We start from the raw sequence: 21,751 nt of genomic DNA, 5'->3' as shown, positions 1-21,751 counted from the left end.
TTTTTTGGACCCAAGTGTATGACTTTACATTTATCCTTATTGAAATTCTCTTACTAGATTGAGCCTAATACTCTAGATAAATTAGTCACATAATTCTCTTTACCTACCAGTTTCATAATCCTTTCACAAAAGGAAATAAATTATGTCTGCCATAGCCTGATTTTACTGAAATCATGCTGGGTTTTGTTTGTTTTTTTTTTTTTTTTGGTTACCTCAGTTTTCTTTCTGGATGTTCAATAACTATACCTTGAATGATAGGCTTGAGAATTATTCCAGGAATACAAATCAAGATCACCCATGAAATTGTTCTTTTCTTCTTGTGAAAATATTTACCTTTCTCCAGTACTGCGTGCCTTTGCCATTCTCCACTTTCACTGACAAATATGACATATAGTGACTCAACAATCACAACCTGATAGTGCTTTCACTACCTCAGGATGTAACTCATCTTAGTAAGGTGGCTCAAATTCATCAGTTAGCTGGTTAATTTCATTATTCCTTTACACACCTTCATGGGAATCAGTGCCCTCTTAGATATTTTTTTCTGTCTCTTCCCATTAAAAAGTCAGTATTCTTGGCAAAGTAAAGAGAAATGGAATAATAACTAAGCAACTCTGTCTCCCCTCCTCTGACAATTATAATTATCCCATCCACCCTGAATATTTTATTTTTCTTTGATCTTCCTATTTCCCTCTATATAGCTTACTTTAAAAGTTGTTGTTGTCCTTAGCTTTCCTCACCAGCCTCAGCTCATTTGAACATTCCTGACCATACCATGCCATGCTTTTGTAATTCACACTGTGTCCCTTGTCCTTGCTTACATCTCTGAAAAATCTAAGTTGACTGATGTACTCCTTGGACATCCAAATCAGTCTCTTCAAACAATTTACATTTTTTTCCTTCCTCATATTGTCATTTTCATAAAGGTTTTATAGAGAAGAGAAAGTAAGCTTATGTTTTGGAAGTTGCTAGTATTATCCAGACTGTCTTTTTATTGGTAATAATCTTGTCCATGATTTTGTAAAATTTATCACTCAATGGTTTAAAATTGTGTCAACTCCAGCATGGCTTTCTCCTATGTGCAATTGATCTAGACCAGTTATCCTTTCCAACTTCATCTTCATAAATGCCATTTCCATGTCCTCATATGGCATTTTGTATATTGAGCTGCTAGAATCCAACTGCCATATTGACGAGCATAGATGCTATAAAAATGCTGGCAGATCTGTTCCATTTTTAATCTCTTTATGATTTCCTTCTAGTTCTGTGTATAAATATTCTTGAGGTGGTCTGGCTTTGTTGTCTCCCACATAAAACTTTTTTTTGGGATGGGGGCTTTCATACTTTATTTTTTTTTTACTTTTAAAAAGTATTTTATTTTTTTCCAATTATGTATAAAAATGATTTTAATGCTCTCTTTTTAAATTATGAGTTTCAAATTCTCTCCCCACTCTCATTGAGAAGGTAAATAATTTGATATAAGTAAACAATTTGACATAAAACTTTCTGAGGATTAATTTTCTCCTTCACAGCTTTGTGCTGTTTTGTGAGATGAATAAACTTCAAAACACTATGGAAATAGGAGTTGTTATTATTTTATTATAAATAATGACTGCCTTCCAATTCTTGTTACAAAGTTCTAATTACAAAAATAGCACCTTTCAATTGTGGGTTCAAAGGAGAACCATGATTTTATGTATTTCCTGATTGGCTTTGTTTCATTTGTTTCAGTCAATTTCATATTTGATTCCTCCTTTACGTTATGCTTCCATGTGCCCTCAAAAGTTTCCTAAAAGGTAGTAAATGGGGTAGGGGATTTGATCAGCGTAGCCCGGATGATTGGTTGATTGAGATTTAGAAAGGCAGACTATTGTTGGGGGAGCCAACTATTTCTGTTATCTTCTTCTCTAGAAGGCACAAGAGAAAAGTTCCAGAGGGAGTTTTAAAGACAGCAAGAGATACAATTAGCTGGTTTGTCAGCCCACTTTTATAAAGAGTGGCGTGGTTTCCCTGATCTTAGCCAATCTTCAGGAGTTCCCAGTGACCTCTCACCAAGGCACCGGTGGGCACACCAACACTCCATGAGAAAGTTTTCCTCAGATGTCTTTAAACCAAGGATTCCTAACCTTGTCTCCATCATGGACCCCTTTGGCAGGGTGATGAAATGTATGGACCCTTTTCAGAATAATGCTTTGAATATATAAAATGAAATGCATAGGACTATAAAAGAAACCAATTATATTTAAATATGGTTATCAGATTATTAAAAAACAAGTTCACAGATGCTCAGGTCAAGAATTCCTGCTCTAAACAAAGGCTCATGCCCTTCAACTTGAATGGGATACTCATCAATGATTAGGAATTCCCCTGATCAACCTCCCTCACAGTAATATACACTATAGTCAAGGTACATCAGTTTTTTTTTTGTTTGTTTTATTCTGATTGTGTGGGAGAAGTTCAAATGACTGGCATTCAGGGAAGCAAAAAAATAGTGACTTAATTACAAATATAAAGCATGAGTTAATTTATTTTCTGACTGGCATCACTTACTTCATTTGTTATAAACTCTCAGAAATTTCTAATTACAAAGAAACAGTGAAACAATTGTTTGCTGCCACACTATTTTTTGGTTTTTATAGTAAAACTAAACTCATTGATTGGATTACAGGGATTACCTAGGCTATTATGCATATGAATTGATCATTATTGGACATTGCAAAGCTTTATCTTATTATAGTATTGAGTTCTAGCAAATGTTTCTGCCATATTCTAAGAAGGCCCAGACCCCAAATAACTGTCCAAGGAAAAACAGACAGCATTCCTAAGACACTAGCTAAAATGTCTACTAACTGTAATGTACTAATAAAAATAACACATTTATATAATGTTTTAGACTTAATAAAGCAATTAATGAATTTCTGCTAAGATGGCTATGTAGGAGATCCCTTAACATGGAAGAGTAGGAAGAAGTATAGAGCAGGCTGTGCAACTACTCCATAAGGACTGAGAAAACACATCTGACAGAATCCTGACTGGAAAACCCAAGGAAAAATCAAAGGGTCATTTTACTAGCCCAGGTCACCATAGGAAGGCAAACAGAAATCTGCAGACACTGGGGACAAGATTTAATCAGTAGGCCCTGCAGAGAGTCTTCCAGTGCAAGGACTAAACTGGGACCTGAGATGGTGCTCTGTGACTAGAAAAAGTTTCTGATTTAGTACAAAGGGGTCTGAAACTATGAAGGGAACAGAAACAGATGGCAAGCTTTCTCACTCATATCCCAGGGCTAGGAAGTGGGTACAGTGTGGACTTAGGAAAAAACTTGGAAAAGGGGAGAGGGCAGGGCAGAGAATAAGCATTTATGTAGCACCTATCATGTGTCAGGCATTATGCTTAACACATTACAAATATTATCTCATTTGACCTTCACAAAAACCCTGTGAGATAAGTGCTGTTATAATCCCCATTTTGCAGTTTAGAAAACTGAGGCAAACAGAGTTTAAATGATTTGCCCAGGCACACATGGACCAAGTGTCTGAGTAAGTGTCTGAGGCCAGATTTTAACTCAGTTCTTCCTGACTCCAAGCCCAGCTCTCTATCGACTATACCACCTGGCTCCTTCTAGGAGCCATCAAAAACCCGAGGTACTGGCCAAAAATCAGGGACAGAAGTGAATAGTAACTCTGTGACTGTGACCTCTGGAACAGAACAGAAGCCCCTAGCCAAGCACCAGCCCATTCTGAAGTCTGCCATGGAATAAGTAGGGCAGGGAGCCCAGACCAACTTGGAAATTGCAGTTCAGTCACTCTGAAACCACAGATCCTTCCAGCTAGCTGAGAGTAGCTAAAACTAGCATCAGTCTATAGGAGCTCAACCAGGTGCAAACCACAGTTGTATTGCTTATACTCAAATCCTTGTCAGGAGCTTTTAAAGTTTAGACCAGGAAGGCCACAGACAGATTTTGCCCTGGATCAGACTACTTTTTTATGCACTGAAAACATTAGGTCCATAGTTTCCAATATCCCTGAAGAACACAGCATCCAAAGAATATAATATCCAGAGAATATAGCAGCACAAGTCAACAAAATACAAAAAAGGACCAAATAAGGCCCAGACATACCCTTTAGAAGTTCATACAACCTGACCCTGTTGGAAAGACTAAATTTCAGGACTAACACTGGAAAAATGAGCAAAATGAAAAAAATTCCCCCCCACATACAAAAACTTCTCATAGTGACATGGATATCCACAACAAAAATCCAGAAGATAATGACTCCAAAATAAGCAAAGACTCAACAACAGCATGGGAATAAAATCAACTAAAGTTCCTAGAAGAAAGGAAGCAAAACTTTTGGGTTATTTTTTAAAAATTAGATATGTGTACATAAATACTCATAATCCTTATCAAATGGTTTTATAAATAAAAAGAGTGAAAAAGGAAAGAATTGGAAAAGAAAGAGAAATGGAGACAAGGATTGGAAAGAGAATTATAGTTTCGTACAAGTAGTACAAAACCTTATCCAAGCAACAGACTCCCTGAAAATTAAAATGAACAAAATATAAATGAATGATTCCATAATGCAAGAAGAAATATTAAAATAAAGTAAAAAGATTTAATAAAAACCCAAAAGAAAATGTAAGGTATCCTATTACCTGAAAGACAGATCAAGGAGAAATAATTTAAAAATCACTGGACTCCCTAAAATCCATGACCAAAAAAAGAGGCTAGGCATTATATTTCTAGAAACTACAAAAGAAAACTTGCCAGATCTCTTAGAAGCAGAGAACAAAATGAAAATAAAAAGGAACCTATGATTTACCTCCATTAAAAAGAGAAAATTCCTAGTAACATTATAGCACAAAACCAGAGCTATCAAGTCAAAGAAAAAATACTGCCAAATGTCCAATAAGAAGGATACAAGTATCAAAGAATCGTAGTCAAAATCACACAAAATTTAGCAGTTACCAATCTAAAATAATGGAGATCTTGGAATTGTCTATCCCAGAAGGCAAAATATATAGGCTTACAACCAAGAATAACAACCAGCAAAACTAAGAATAATCCTAGAAGGAGAGGGAGTGATGGGATAAGGACCTTACATGAGACAGTAGTCTTCTAAGTATTTCTGATGAAAAGACCAAAGGTGAGTAGAAACTTTGAAATATAAACACAGGAACCAAGAGAAATATAAAATGAGAAATATGAGTGAACAATAGCAAGGGACTAAATAAGGATGAAGTATTTATATTCCAATAGGAGAATGATACAATTGTATCATGATACAAGTGTCTCCTCTGAACCTAATGTCATCAAGAGACAGAGGGAGTCAAATGAGAGAGAAAGTTTAAGAATGGTTTTGTTATATTTTGATTATTTTTTAAAAAGAAAGGAGAGGAGAAAAGAATACATTGTTTTCCACTAGTGGTCTCCAAGTGATAACAAAGAGATGAGGGGCAGAATCATACTGCATCAAACCTAGAGAACTGTGTAAACTCCTCACTCAACACCCTCTTATTTCTAAAGAAAAGGAGGGAAATAAAGAACATAGATAAATATAGATAGATAGATATAGATATATACATATATACACATACATACATATACATACACATAATGTGTGTATGTGTGTATTTACATGTATGTATATATGATATGTATGTATATTTATGAGGATGTATGATATATATGATATGTATATCTATATATATTTAAGAGAATAGCGTGCAAAGAAATAAACAATTAACCATCACAATTGTGAATTGGATTAACTAACTCATAAAATGGAAGTGGATAGACAAAAAAGGATTAGAAAGCAGAATCCAAAGATTCATGCAGTTAACATGAAGGGTAGAGCCAAGGTGATTGTGCTTCAGTGATAGCCAACAAGGCAGGGATAACAATCATGATCTCAGCTAAGACAAGATCAAAATTAGAATTGATTAAGAGAGATAAATTTGGGAAAATATTACACAGGTACCACAGACAATGAAATAATTTCAATACTAAACCTACAAGTACTAAATGGAAGAGCTCCTAAATACTTAAAGGAAAAGGAAAAAAAGTTGTTGCCATTTAGTCCTGTTTGACTCTTCATGATCTCATTTAGAGTTTTCTTGGCAAAGACAGTGGAATGATTTATTATTTCCTTCTCCAGTTCATTTAATAGTTGAGGAATGGAGGCAAACAGGAGTAAGTGACCTGCCCAGGATCACACAGCTATTAAGTGTCTGAGACCAGATTTGAGCTCAGAAAGATAAGTCTTCCTGACTTCAGTCCATGAACTCTCTCCACTGCACCATCTAGCTACCGCCTCCCCAAAAAGAGTTATAGACATAAACAATAAAGCTAAAATTTTGTGATCCTGAGACTAACTCACATAGTTGGGGATTTCTCAAGAACTTTATTGTTCTAATTCTGCTTACTCATAAAATACAGAATCACAAATTTAGAAGAGTTAGACTCAGGCTACCTAGTCCAACCTGTACTTGGACAAGAATCCCTTCAAAAGCATGCCTGACAAGTTTTCATTCACTTTTCCTGAAGATCTCTAGGAACTAGAATCACTCACTTGAAATGCCGTCCACTTTAGTGTTATACATCTCTCATTCTTACAAAGTATTTTTTCCCCTACTTCAAACTTCATGACTCAATTCAATTCAATAAGCATTTATTAAATGCCTACTATGTGTTGAAAAGTGTTTGAAGTGCTGTGGATACAAAAAACAAAAAAAAAGAAAGGGAGCCTCTCCCCTCAAGGAGCTTACAATCTAACAGGAGAAGATAACTCACGAAAGGAAGCTGGAAAGTGAAAGAGGGTGAAGGCATACCAGAGGGCACCTTGTTCCATGGAGTTCAGACCTAGCAAAGCTGCAGATGGAAAGTGGAGTGAGCTGCAAAATCCAGGTTCTGCCCTCTCTAAAGGAAAACTTTAGGTAGTGTTTAGTGCCCCACTCTCCAACCCATCAATCAGAGGTGAGAGGAGGCTGACGGAGTTGGAAGATGTTGAGTATCCATAAAGAACATGATGAGGAGATTTCCAGTGATCAGCATAACCTGGGAGGTCCATCATGAAACCAAGCAGAACCAAAAATGTAATAGTGGGGAATCAATTAAATCAATCACTTCATTTAAGCAATCTTACTCTACACTCAATACCTTTATTGCTTCAGAATAGCACTATAATCAAAGGCATTATACTGTGTGAAAAACCTTTCATCCATTTAGAAAAAGTAAAATGCACCCAACCCCTGGATGAAATGAAATGATGTTACATCAGAGTGTATGGGATTGGTTGAAGAGTTGGTACCATGCCCTGGGCAGCTATATAAAAATAGCAAGATAGTTTGGAGTTAGGCTTTTCAATAGCAGGCTAGCTTAGAGAAAATACCATGAGGGAATCACTTGAGGGTCAGGGCTGGTGATAGGGGGAGCCTCTGAATCATCCTGTCATTTACCCATTTGAAGTGCAAACTTCAAAAGGCTGGAAAATTTGGGGTTTTCCATCAGCAATAGCCAGAGTATTCCTCGAACAGCAATGGTAGATGGAAGTATCTTTATCAGAAGCCCAGTGACACATTAATACCAATTTCAGGACTCTCCAAGGAGCCCAGTAGAAAGTTACAATATGCAGAAGAACTTAATAAGTACCTCACAAAGGGGTGGAGGAGAAGACTTCCAGTAACCATGAGTTACCCTTTTGCCATATGTGCTTTTTAAGCTTGAGTCCGTTTTCCCTAAGTGGTGGACTGGGCCTGGAGTCAGGAAGACTCATCTTCCCAAGTTCAAATCCGGCCTCCAATGTTAACTAGCTATGTGACACTGGCCAAGTCACTTAATACTGTTTGTCTCAGTTTTCTCATCTGTAAAATCAACTGGAGAAGGAAATGATGAACCATTTTGGTATCTTTGACAAGAAAACCCCAAATTGGGGTCACAAGACTGAAAAACAACTGAACAACAATTTTCATTTTGACTCTGTATGTGCCTGTGGAAGAATGTGCTCTCAATCTCAGGTAATGTTTTTATACCAATAGATCTTAACTGTGCTTCCTTACTAAATAGTCACTTTTAAAAGCTAATTATTAAATTTGGCTGGCTGGTTGATATCCTTTGACAATCTATGGGGAAGAGCACAATGTCAGTGGTTTGTTTAGTAACTGTTCTAAAACAAACTGGAATCAAGAACAAACTTTCCTCTTTGCAACTTCCATTAATTACTCTAATTTTTGTTCTCTGGGTAGAATAAGTCTATTTTGGGCTGGGGTTCCCCAGTCCAAAAGGTTTTCAAGTGGAAGATAGTGAACCACCCTTCTTTTGTACATTGTAGAGAGGATCTCTGACTAAGATGGTAGAATAGTTTGAACTAGACTTCTGGGCTAATTTCCAGTCCTAAAATTCTGTTTTTTTGTAATCTCCATCATTGCATACATCAATATCTGCATGTAATGGACCTTCTTCATCAATCAATTTAACCAATGAGCATTTATTAAACATCTACTGTATGCCAGGTACTATACCAAGTGCTGGGGATAAAAAAAGTAAAAATGGAGCAGTTATTGTCTTTGAAAAGCTTACAATCTAAAATAATATACACATATATAGCTTCATAGAAACATCATCATCATTTGGGTGGTGGTGATACTTTGTGTGTGATATTATAATAGTATTTAAAGCTGGCTGGTACCTTAGATATCAGCTGGTTCAATGCTGCCTCACCCATGAAAAATTAGAGCCCATAGAAGTGACTTGCCCAAAACCACACAGGTAGTAAGTCTCAGAGCTCTGGTTTGAACCCAACTCCTCTGTCTTCCAACCCCACTTTATTTCAGCTCTGACTTCAGACAGGAGCATGCAATTTTCTGTTTAATGTGAGAATAAAAAAGCATAGAATATTTCTCTAGTATACATTGTTCAATGACAACCATGTTACCTTGTTCTCACTTAGTGATTGGCTCAGGAGACATTCAGTAATGATTTTAAAACTCAAACAGGGAGGGGAAAGGAGATGACACTGACTTCACTGCAGCTTTTACTCTTTGCTCCTAATTCTTCCATTTGGGACCAAGCAGAGCAAGTCCAGGCCCACTTTTCCATATGATAGCAATTCATTAGTTTTAGGCAATATATCATGCCCCCCCCAACTCTTCTGTTCTCCAGGCTAAATAAACATACACTGTATAGTTTTGAGCCCTTCACTTCTACCCTCCCGTCATGTTGGTTGCCCTCCTCTGAGTACACACATTTTGACAAAATCCTTCCTAAAGTGTGCTTCCCAGAACTCAAGAGTGCTCTGGATGTGTTTTGATCAGGACAGAGGACAATAGCAATCTGATTTTCCTCGCTTGTGCTAAGTATGAGCTTATTTAGTCTCATATTTAATCTTCCCTATAAAAATCTAAAAACATATTTCCCAATTTCATGTGGCATTTAAAATCTTAATGTTGTTAACAAGTAGTTAAAGAGCATAGGATTGCATACCAGAAGGCCTTTGGTCAAAGCCTGAACCTCAGTTTCCTTATCTGTAAAATGGGGATAATAATACTTTATCACCTATCTCATAGGGCTGTTACAAGGATCAAACGTGAAGATTACATAAGGTGCTTTGGAAACTTTGTTATATAAATGTCAGCTCTCATTGTTACTAACCTACCACAATTTTGAAAATGACCACTTTAAATCAAGTCCATGCCATTCCCTTACATCTTTATCTGACATCATTTATCTTGTCCAAATTCACAGAAGTTCTCAAGACTGACTCAGTAAGAGGCAGGGGATTGAGAACCAAAGTCAGTGCTTTTCCCAACATTAACTAGTATTTGCATTCCCAACAACTAGAAACCTGTTAGTAGAGATAGTGGATGTCTGTGGCTGGCATTTTACATATATACATATACATATATATGTATATGAAAATTCAGACTTTTCTCTTTATATCTCTTCCACAGGCTGATGCACTCAGATGATCCCAGTGAAATTTCACAATCACAGCCTCCAGCTTCTTTCTCCCTGCTTCCATTATAACCTCACTGTTCTGGCCCAATGGGATGGATCCAGCCAAGACTCAGACTCCTTTGCTTTTTTCTGCAGGATAAAAAAAAAGGAATCAATAATTAAGGTGGAAATGTAATATTTTCCCTCTTGTCTGATTTTGATGGATGTATGGCTTAGCGATCACTTAAGTGGTTTGACCTTTTGTCCCATTTCCAATTTGTGAGAGAATTATTTTTAAAGTAAATACTTGCTTTGTTGACACATTATATGTATGTATGTATGTATGTACTATGTAGGATTCCCATATGCTTTGAGAAAAAGCTTATGTTTTCAATGATAGGTGAATTGATCCTGGAAATACTCATTCTACATACTATAATTTGAGCATCTAGCCCTGGGACAAGTTTCTTGATACAAAGATCTCTCCTTCATTGGCCTGTCATGGTGCCTAAAGTTCCTCCATTTGTCACTACATTAGAATGAGACAGTGAAGTTTCTTCACTGAAATTAAAATAAATCCCATGCAAGAGTCTATACTACTAGTACTCAACTCAATTCACCCAACATTTATCAAGTGAATCCTAGCTGCATGGTACTATACCAGGCACTAAGGAGACAACACATGAATGAAACAGTCTCTGATGTCAAGAAGCTTAGATTCTACTTGAAGGGGCAGGGTAGAAATAAATATAGTACAATGGACACTGAAGAAAGAAAGAACTAACTACTGGGGGGGCAGGGAAGGCTTCCTGAAAGGGGGAATATTTGAGTTGTGCTTTGAATGAAGTCAAGAAGTATGAGAGACAGATATGAAGAGGGAATGGATTCTAGACTTGGAGAGACAGCTTATGTGGTAACAAAAAGATATTAGATGGAATGTTGATTTCAAGGAATAGGAAATAAATAGCTCATTTGAGGTGTAAACAGAGTTGGTGAAGGGGGATTTCTATGAATAAAGGTGGAAAAATGGATTTCAGTCATGTCCAACTTCTCATGACCCTATTTGGAGTTTTCTTGTAAAAAATGCTAGAGTGGTTTGCCATTTCCTCCTTCAGCTCATTTTGCAAATGAAGAAACTGAGGCAAACTAGGTTAAATGACATGCCCAGGGTTATATAGCTACTAAGTATCTGAGGCCAGATTTGAACTCATGAAGATAAGTCTTCCTAACTCCAGGACCAGCACTTTAGCACTGTACCACTTTGTAAGTAATGGAGCACCAGTGAATTCTTTTCAGTTTTTAAGTGACATAGTGTAGGCTGTGCCTTCGGAAGATTTTTTCCTATAGCTGTGAAAATAGATACATATATTCTTGTGTCTCCTATTAAATTTTAAAATTTTTGATGTGGAATCTGAAAAAATTTTGCTTTTTGCATCCTCAAGGCTTAGCACAGTGCCGATGTGTTTAATACACACTTGTAGATTGAGTAATTGGTTTATGCTGGGGAAAAGACAAAGTAAGAGACTATGACAGCATTTCAAATGAGAGGAGACAAGGACTTAGACTGCTATGAGAGTGGGGAGAACAGAACAAGTAGGAGACACGTTGCAGAGGTAGAATTGGTTAGAGGTGAAGAAGGGAGAGTTAAGGGTATCCCTGAAACAACCCTGACTGCCTCCTCTAAACTCCTATTTGTTCATTACACATTAATTAAGCATCTTCTAGAGAGGCCAAGGCGGACTGAACAGACAGCTGGCCTAGCAGTCAAGAAGATCTAGGTTCAAATCTCATAGCTGTGGAACCCTGGGCAAGTCATTTAACCTTTTAATGCCTTACTAATTTCTCCATAAAAATGTGCAGATCAGTGTTGATTGCAGGAGTTCCTAGCAGGAATCACAGGTCTGAACGAAAGAGCTATAGGGCAGGGCAGAGATCGTGCCAGCTGTGGAGTCTGAAAGACTTGCCTTCAGACTTTGCTTCTGCCACATATTGAAGTATGATCTTGGGCAAATCTTCTGACTCTCATTGGGTTCAAGTAGTTGGGCTGATTTGTATCAATAGAGAGGGAGTTTCCCATGCTGATAAAATGACTGATGTTCTCATGCCAACTTCCACTTAGAAAAGCACCTATAATGTATTAGGCCCTAGAAAGACACAAAAATGACACAGTTCCTGACCTAATAGGTAGCTAGGTGGCACAGTCGACAGAATCCTATGACTGGAGTTAAGAAGACCTGAGTTCAAATTTAGCCTCAGCCTCTTAGTAGCTGTGTGACCCTGGGCAAGTCCCTTAACCTGTTTGCTGCAGGTTTCTCATCTGTTGAATAGGATAATAATAGCACCTACCTCCCAGTGGTTTTGTGGACATAAAATGAGATGATATTTGTAAAGATCTTAGCATAGTGCCTGACACATAGTAGGCACTATATGAAATGTTGTTGTTATTGTTATTATTATTATTGTTAATAGTCACAATAGGGCATGTATACAGGTAATTACAACATAAGATAAGGACCCATGGGACAAAATAAAAGATTCAAATTTCTCTCTGAGAAAATTTGAGGAGGGAAAGAACACTTTCAGCTGTGGAGATGAGCTTCAGTTTCACAAAAGAGATAACACCTGAGCTGAGTGAACCTTGAAGGAAGAAGAGTCCGAAAGGCAGGGACGGGAGGGAGCACATTCTGGGAGTAAGTGATGACTTGTGTGAACGCACAAAGGTGGAGAGACAGGCAGCAGGAAGTTTCAGGCAACAGCTTTCAGTTCAATTTGGCTAGAATGTACAGGACATGAAGAAGAGTCATTTGAAACAATTCTGGGAAAATAGGCCACAGTGAAATTGCAGAGGGACTTGATTGCGTTTGGGTTTTATCCAATAGGAAATGGGGAAGCATTAAAGGTGTTTGAGCAGTAGGACGATGTGGTCAGAACTGTGAATTTGGAAGACTATTTTGAAATCTGTGTAGTTAGAGGATTGGAGAAGGAGTATACTGAAAGTAGGGAGACCAGTTGGGAGGATATTACAAGAGCCCAGGGGAAATATGGTGAGGGCCTGAACTGGCAGGTTTTCAAGGGACAGTAGTGAGTGACCTTGTAAAGGTAGAATCAACAAGACTTGACAACACAGGTAGGAAAGGGAATGCATACCAAGCTGTTCTGGATCAAATAAGAGAAAAGGTGGTGTTGTGGAGACCTCTCATCATCTTACCAAGCACAGCAACCACCCCCTCCCCAGACCACCGGTCCATCTTCCAGACCAATCCTTGAAGCCATCATCATGGAAGCAACCCCTGTGGAGAAAGGACCCATTTACCCAACCAACTGACATTCAGGGGAGGCAAGTAGAGTAGCTAAAAAAGCAAGGCACCTTGGAGGAGAAACAGGTAGCAGCATGTTCCAGGCATGTCAAAGTACCACCTCTGCCTTAACTATTTCCCTTCAGATCTCAATGGGGATGACCCTGACCATGAATCCAAGAATGTGTGGGATGGCAACGCTTCTAGTATATCATCCTGGGAAGCTACCGCTATTGAAACACATCCTGTCAGCTGCTCCTGCTCAGGATACAAGCACATCTGGTGAAGAGCTATGTCACCAAAATACTTGCTGTCAAATGGATCAATATCAGAAACTGATGGGAAGTTATACAGTCATATCCAACACTTAGTGACCTCATTTGGGGTTTTCCAGGTAAAGATAATAGAGTGGTTTGCCATTTCCTTCTCTAGCTCATTTTAATGATGGGAAAACTGAGGCAAGCAGGGGTAAGTGATAGCCCAGAGTCACACAGCTAATAAGTGTCAGAGGTCAGATTTGAACTCAAGTCTTCCTGACTCCTGGACCAGAGCTTTATCCACTGTACCACCTGACTGCCCTGATATTAGTGGATAAAATCTACCAATGTGTTTACAGATAAAATCTACCATATGTGTTGTTTCACCTATTAGAAAGTGAGTTCCTTTAGAATAGGAATGGTCTTACATTTTTATTTAAACCTCTAGCATTTAGCACAGTGCTTTTTATGTAGTAAGTGCTTAATAAATGCTTCATTCATTCACTCATTCATCAAACCCAGCTGAGAGGGGGAAAAGGGAGTGGGGTGGCAGTCAACAGGTACAGAGACCCTCTCTTCTTAAAAAAAACTCAGCTTTAAATGGAAAGCCCCACAGACATCTCTCCTAGCTGGGTTAAGGAGAAGGAATTCCTTTCAACTCTCCTCCGGGCCCCTAGCAGCTAAGGATAGAGAGATGCAAATTACCTTGAAACTTTAACTTGCCTCAGGGTGACACTTAGCAAAACCGGACCAGAAAGGTAGTTTTGCTATATACAACGTTCGCCTAAATGGCTAGGGACCTGAATTCCTGTTTCAAGAACAAAGGTCCCCGTCCCACTTGCATAAGAATAAGGAGTTGTAGTCACATTTATAGGCAGGAAGAAAGTTAGAGTAGGAACCAAGAGATTAAAGGTAAGAAAAGGATCGATGAGGCAAACTCCTAGAGGAGGGACGGGAAGGAGTGTGCTGAAACCAGTTCTGACCAATTCTTCAATTTTCAGTGCGAACATTTACACCTCAGGCTACAAACACAGGGCTTGACTTCTTTTGTTGTTGTTGATTGTCTAGACTTAAGAAACTGTTAATATTGCAGATTAAATTTAAAAGTGTGTATGAGTGCCTCTTTTCTCCTCAGAGAGCCTGGTTGTTAACTGTTTACCAGCATACCTATAAACATTGCCTGAACTCTTCAAGAGTTCAGTAGAAAGGCCAAGAAATTAAGTCATCACCCCACTGGAGGCCTGGTAGCCGCAGCAGCAGCAGTAGCAGCAGTAGCAGCAGTAGCAGCAGCAGCCTGAGGAGGAGTAACAATAGTAATAATAACAATAACAATAACTACCGGCATAAATGTAATTATTTAAGATTTGCAAACTGCTTCTCATTTGAGCCTCACGGCACCCCTTGAGACAGTGGAAGAGACCAAGATTGCAGTTAAAGGAGCTATCCCTGAAAAGGAGAAAGGCCATCTCAGCCTCTGAAACTAAAGAAATAAAGAATAGGTGAAGTTCTAGAGGGATATTGAGGTGAGTGTGTTAGAACCAGCTCTTACCAGACCCCTACAGAGATTGTGCAGTTTTCATTTACACCTTTGAAATTGACTAAAAATCAAGTTTCAATTTAATGTTTTGTTGATTATCTAGACAAGAAAGTGATGGAGAATGTGTTAATAAGACAAATTAAACTTAAAAGTGTGTCTCGCATTTTTGTTGAGCCTGTTGTTAAACATTTCCCAGCATTCCACTCACATGAAGGAGATGAAATGAGAGAACTCTCAAAAGTAGGTGTCAATCTCAGTCAAGTATGAGGCAAAGAAAATCCACTGGACCAGAATAACACCACAGACAGAATTTTCCGTGTTCTTTTTTTTTTTCAATTGACATATAGTTTATCTATTCTTATAAAATTTCCTGTCTATCTTTCTTACCTTCCCAAAGTACCCTGGACATGGACTCATCGGAACTTGCTGACTCTACTACACATTGCTTGTCAAGAACAAGTCATTTAATTGCTCTGAGCCAAATTTTCCTCCTATATAAAACTGAAATAACAATGCTTGTACTGCCTCCTTCATAAGATTTGTATGATTAAGGCACTGAATGAAATCTTAAATCACTATAAAATGTGTATAATAATGAGTATTATTATTATTAGATGGTAAACTCCCTGAGGGCAGATACCACTGTATAGTCATCTGTACAGCCAACTGTGTATATATCCTCAAGTCTAGTATAGCCATCTGTGTATATATCCTCAAGTCTAGTACAGCCATGGGGAACCTTCAGCCTCCAGGCCACATGTGGCCTTCTAGGTCTTTGGGTGTGGCCTTTTGATTGAGTCCCAGTTTTACAGAACAAATCCTTTTATTAAGAGGATTTGTTCTGTGAAGTTTGGATTCAGTCAAAGGGTCGAACTTGAGGAGCATTCTATGGTCCTCAGGCAAGTGACGATTCTATAGCTAGCACTTTGCTAGAGACTAAAAGAAATACACAGACAAAAAAGGCAATACCTCAGATCTTAAGACCGAACTTTTAGCCCAATAGGAGAGAGAGGTAGTACAACTGGATAAACACAAATGTGCTCAAATTTGTGTGCATATAAAATAGAACATGACAAGCACATAAGATGGACAAAAAAACAGTGCACTGAGAAATTTAAAGGAGGAAAGATCACTTCTCTAGGGAAGCAATGTGAAATAACAGGAAGAGTGCACTATTCTGAGACTTAAGTACTCTGATTTTACTAGTAGTATGGCCATAGGGAAATCACTTAACTTTCCTGAACCTCAGTTTCCTCTGTTAAAAAGGATAATGATATTGATTTTCTACCTTACAGAGTCTGGGTTAAGAAAGCAGGCAGGTGGTCCAATGGACAGAGCATTGGAATAGGAGACAGGAAGACCCGAGTTCAAATCCTGCATCAAACAATTACTATCTGTGGGGACCCTCAGCAAGTGATTTTCACCTCTGTTTGCTTCTGTTTCCTCATCTCTATAGAAAGGGACAATAATAGTACCTGCCTTTCAGAGTTGTTGCAAACATCACATGTAATAGTAATTGTAAAGCCCTTTATAAACCTAAAAGTGCTATATGGATGCTAGCTTAACTATCAAAACACTATCAACAACATCTATATAGAGATGAGTTACTACTCCTGACAGAACAAGGAAGGTTTAGGGAGTAGGTGGCTTTGGATCTTATCCTTGAAAGATGCACATACATCGCTGTTTAATCATTGACGCCATTATCCTCCGATTTAAAAGGAGCTCATTCTCCAGATTTGTTTCCAGTAGCTAGCAGGGCCTTGAAGAGAAGGGTAAACTTTGCCTTCTAGGAGTAGGAAGTAAGAAGATGTGTTTCTGAGGAAGGTGGACTTGGGAAGGATGTCTATGATCTGTACCTAGGAGGTGTGGATTAGGAGCAAAGAGGGGCAGATAGAGACTACAAGGTTCCTTGGAGGCAGGGAGAGTATTCTGGAAGTAACCGAGTGAAAATAAAGAAACAGACAGGTGCTGAATACAAGTACTACCTAGTTTACAATTTTGCCTAAGGCCAACCCAGTTTATATGCCAAGGTAATTAATCCCTGGGAGCAAGTAGGTGAGGTTTCACAGGACTGCTCCCTCTACCAATGAACTCCTGTAGTTCAAATAGTCTCAAAGGAAGAGGACCCACCGCCTCTCTGGTGAAACCCAGATTCTGCTGGGGAGCCCCAGGCATGGAACACAAAAAGCAAAAAGACCAGAATGCTAACTCTTTCTCTTTGCAAAGAGCTGGTTGGAAGTGAGACAATTTGTAGTCCTGATTCCATTAAAACATGTTTTCCAATGCAGAACCTGGATTTGTTCTTACCCATTTTTAAACAAACACTCCAACAGGTGCATTAAAGGTCTTCTTAGGCTGTTCCTTTCCAACTCAGGTAACTAGCCAGATTGGGAAATTTTTCCTTCTCTGTAATGTTTAATCTATCTTCTGGTAGAACAATTCATATTATACCTCTGTAAGAAATGCACCTTTAATTTTGACCTCAAACTCCCAGTAACAATATTATACAAATATTTTATTAGCACTGCTATACAGCAAGGAGACCTGGAACACCACTACTTCCAAAGAACCAAAGGTGAACATCCATATAGCATATTGCACGAAGGGCAATGGAAAGGTAGGTAGTGGGTGTATCAGCAGGCTGCAACATAGCACCAACTAGGAAAAGAGTAAGAGTGAAGGCGGTCATCAAAAAAATTGTTTGAATATCCAATGGTTGTTTGGCAACAGAAAGAGATGATGGGTGGATGGCCAGAGAACTCTGAGAGTACCCTTTCTGCTTCAGAAGAAATCGAGGAAGCCCTCCCACGTGTTGGGTGGGTCCCTTTTGCCGAAAATTTAGAAGGACAGGAATGAAAGGCCTACAGGATGGGCAGGCACTGAAATCTGCATCATTAGAGGGAAATCCCCAATTAAGGAGATCAAAGATCCACTTGAGTTTTTTGAGTATCAACATTCGTCATCTCTGATTTGTCACTTGCTTTTGAACTTCCAAATCAAGAAAAAACTTAAGGCTATGATCACATAATTAGAGTGGTGATGATTTGTATGATTTGGGGCGCTAAAGGAGAAAAAATGCTATTTTGGACTCTGAAACTTTTAGCTATATAACTAGGGACAAATCCCTGAGCCTCTCAGGTTTGGTTATCTTTTGTATACAATGGGAATGATAGTATGTGCTATTTCTCTCACCAATTATTGTGTAGAATGAGCTTATGAACCTTAAAGGGCTATAGGAATAGGAATTCATATTATTATCCAATTCTCTACTGTCTGTTTCTTTAAAAGTGACAGACTTGAGTTAAGGAGTTAAGGCCAAAGAAATAAGATAAAGATGAAAGGAAAGACAAAGAACATTTGGTACAGGAGAAAAGGAAGAATGAAGAAAGTAATGGTAGGTGAATAAATGTCATTGTTTTTCAGGGATTTGAGGGAATAATAACTAACTTGAGACCAGAGAGAAATTGTGGTACAGTGGAAAGAAGGCAGAATTTTCGGGATAGAGCATTTGTTTTCAAGTTCCAGTTCTTCTATTTATTTACTCCCTAAGTGAATTTAGGCAAGGCATTTAACTTTTTGGGACTGTTTCCTCATCTGTAACATGAAAGAGTCCTCTCTAGTCTCTAAGTGTCTGATCCTGTGATCGTACTGTCTGACTAAAATAAATGTAGGTTTAATGAAAATTACATTACAAGTCAATTTATCTATTGGGGGGGGCCTCAATGTCTTCATTTGTAAAAATAAGAGGTTTGAACTATATGATATCCCCACTGACCAAGAGGCTATACTCTGGATTCCAACTTGTTTGCACTAGTTCATCCTGAAGCCTCCTCCCCCCAGCCCTGGAATTCACACATTGGAAGACCAGCAGTTCTAATACTTGGTTTGAAAATGTGAATTTGTTCCAATCAACTGATACATTAGAGAATGATTTGAGCATAACATGAATGTTGTGTTTGCTTATGCATGATTTTGTCTGCCAGAACAGCAAGAGTACACAGAAAACTACACTACTTCACAGTAACTCACAAACTTCCTATGCCTACTTCCACAAGCAAACTTGAGGTCTTTTTCAAGGTGAAGTGCCATGGTAAGGTCTGCCCCCTACTCCATCTTCCACCATGGCTAAAGACCTGGTCTAGAGCTGAAGTTGCAGCCCTCTACCCCCCAGGGATTAGATTAGATTAGACTTTGCCAGCCCGGATCCTGTGGCATAGGCCATCCACCATTTATTGTAATGCTTAAGTATAGATCATATTATCATAGATTTATTTAGAGCTTGAAGGAATCTTCTACCTCACTTAATCCAATCCTGCCATTTTACAGATAAGGAAACTGAGGCCTAGAAAGATTAAAAAATATATTAAAGGTCACACAGAATGCTTAATAGCAGGGCAGGGGCTGTATCTTGTTTTACATTTGTATCTTGCCTAGTATCTAGCACAGGGCCTCTGTAGGATATATTATTGATTGTGCAGTCTTGTATTACTAGGATGTAATATTGATAAGGAGGAGAGAACATTAGATTAGGAGTCAGGGACATGTATTCTGATTTCTGAGCCATTAGCAATGTGGAAAAGTTAATTGGAAAAAGTAACTTCATAGAACATCTGCATTATAAAGGACCTTGGAAGTCATGTAATCCAACAGATACCTGAGCAAGAATCACCATTATGACATAACAGAAAATCAATCCTCCAGTCATCTGTTGAAGACATTCAGTGAATTGGAGTCCAGTCCCTTGTCTCCCGAGGCATTTTCTTCCAGTTTTAGACAGTTTTTAATTGTTAGAAAATTTTCCTTACCTCAAGTTTAAATTCACTTCTTTATAATTTATAATTTCCACCCATTGTTCCCACTTTTTCCAGGTGCGGCCACATAAAACAAGTCTACTCTGTACATCTTGATGATGTATCCTATGACCCTCCCCCCCTCCCATCTGTGTCTTCTCTTTTCCAGTCTGCACACTCCCAGTTCCTTCAATGGACCCCTATGTGGTAGGATCTTCGTGCCCTTTATAATCCCGGTTGCTCTTTATCTCATAAACGTCCTTCCAAAAAATGTGGCACTCAGAATTTAACACAATCTTCCAAGTGTATATGCTCCTTATGTATTCTCTGACCAGGGAAAAAAATACAGCAATATTATAATTTCTGTTATCTGGAACATTTTGCTTTTCTCTTAATGCAGATTTTCATTGGGTTCACTTTGTTAGTGGCTGTATCACTGTTGGTGAATGATGAGTTTGCAGTCTACTAAAACCACCAGATTATTTTTCAGATTGCCATTTCACCACCCCTATCTTACCACATACTTGTGTAGTTTAATTTTTGAACTATTTAAATCTTTACCTTAATTTTATTGAATTTCACTTTATTAGGTTCAGCCAAGTGGTCTAGCCTCTCAAGATTTTTTTGTATCATGACTCTTGTCATGCAACATTAGCTCTTAACTTTGTGTCCTCTGTATATTTTATAAGCATTTTATATTTGTCTTTATTAATATTATAAATAGAAATATTAAACATCAAGGGCTATTACTCTCCTCCTGACACACTAATATTGAACCACTAGTGATTACTCTTTGGGACTGACCATTCAAGATTTACCTACCTGTACAATTACCTGACTTACTGCTGTCCATCTTTTCCCCAAGAATAGCATTTGGAGCTTTGTCAAGTATGTTGCTATACTCTTGGTAAGCTAACATTCCCCTGACCAGTGACTGGTCTAGTAACTTTTTCAAAAAAGGAAACAAAGTTAGTCCAACATGACCTGTTCCTGATAAAGCCATGCTAACTCTGTGATAACCACTTCCTTTTTGCTATGTACCCTTCCCTTTAATAATAAATGTGAGCATTTTACCAGGAACCAAAGCCAAAATCATTGGCATAGAGTTGCAGACTCATTTCTCCCCCTCCCTTAAAAAAAGAGGGCATTTGCCATTCTCCAGGGTTCTGGTACCTTTCTTGTTCTCCACAACCTTTCCAATATCACTGACAGTGGCTCCGCCTCTATCTGTAGGTTTTAGTACTCTAGGATGTAGTCTCTGACCCTAACTTTCCTCTTCTGTAAAATAAAGGAGCTGAACTAGATGATTTCTAATGGCCCCTCCATATCTGAAATCTTAGGATTCTTTGGTTTAGTGCCAGATCCAATTCAACCCAAGCATTTGCCCCCTCCCTATCTCTGCCATTACCATCACCCTCCTAGATCCTGGTTGTTACCCAGAACTCCTCAATTGATTACAACACTATTTGGAGTCAAACCTAGTCAGGTCCGATTAAGGCCAAACTAAGTGCCCAGATTAAAGGGGAAAAGGGAAGAAAGGTTGAGGGGAAGAGAAGACTAGTAGGGAAGATTAGAAATGGGTAGCACTTCAGTTAAATTAAGGCTGTTGGTATCTGATATTGGCCAGAAAACTACTGCTGACAGTTTCCAAATGTAAGCTCTAGGTAATTGGAGTGAGATTGTTTTCAGTGGCTAGCCCTTCTGTCTAAAGCCTCTCCCAACCCCCTGCCTCACCAACCCATCTGATACAGCCCCAGTTCTCTGACCATTAGCAAATGACATAATAACTAATGGTGCCTGATGGTCTGTCTCCCCAGGGATGCCAGCTTTTATAAAACACACTATTTTAAGCAGATATGGTGATTGCTGCTGGGTTGTGTGCATTTTAACCATTTTTAGCTTTGCTTTGGGGCTCTGAGGTTATTTCCTGAATGACA

General features: G+C 38.5%; 1 pseudogene; it reads right to left on the bottom strand.

Moving 5' to 3' along the window:
* The window catches only part of LOC114026648, a 100,388-nt pseudogene extending 86,882 nt beyond the window's left edge, over positions 1-13,506 (bottom strand).
* Between the last annotated feature and the right edge of the window lie 8,245 nt (positions 13,507-21,751).

The sequence above is a fragment of the Vombatus ursinus genome, unplaced genomic scaffold (genome assembly GCF_900497805.2).
Source record: "Vombatus ursinus unplaced genomic scaffold, bare-nosed wombat genome assembly UNPS02014841.1, whole genome shotgun sequence".
Taxonomy (NCBI): domain Eukaryota; kingdom Metazoa; phylum Chordata; class Mammalia; order Diprotodontia; family Vombatidae; genus Vombatus; species Vombatus ursinus.
This window is presented reverse-complemented; position numbering and strand designations above follow the sequence as displayed.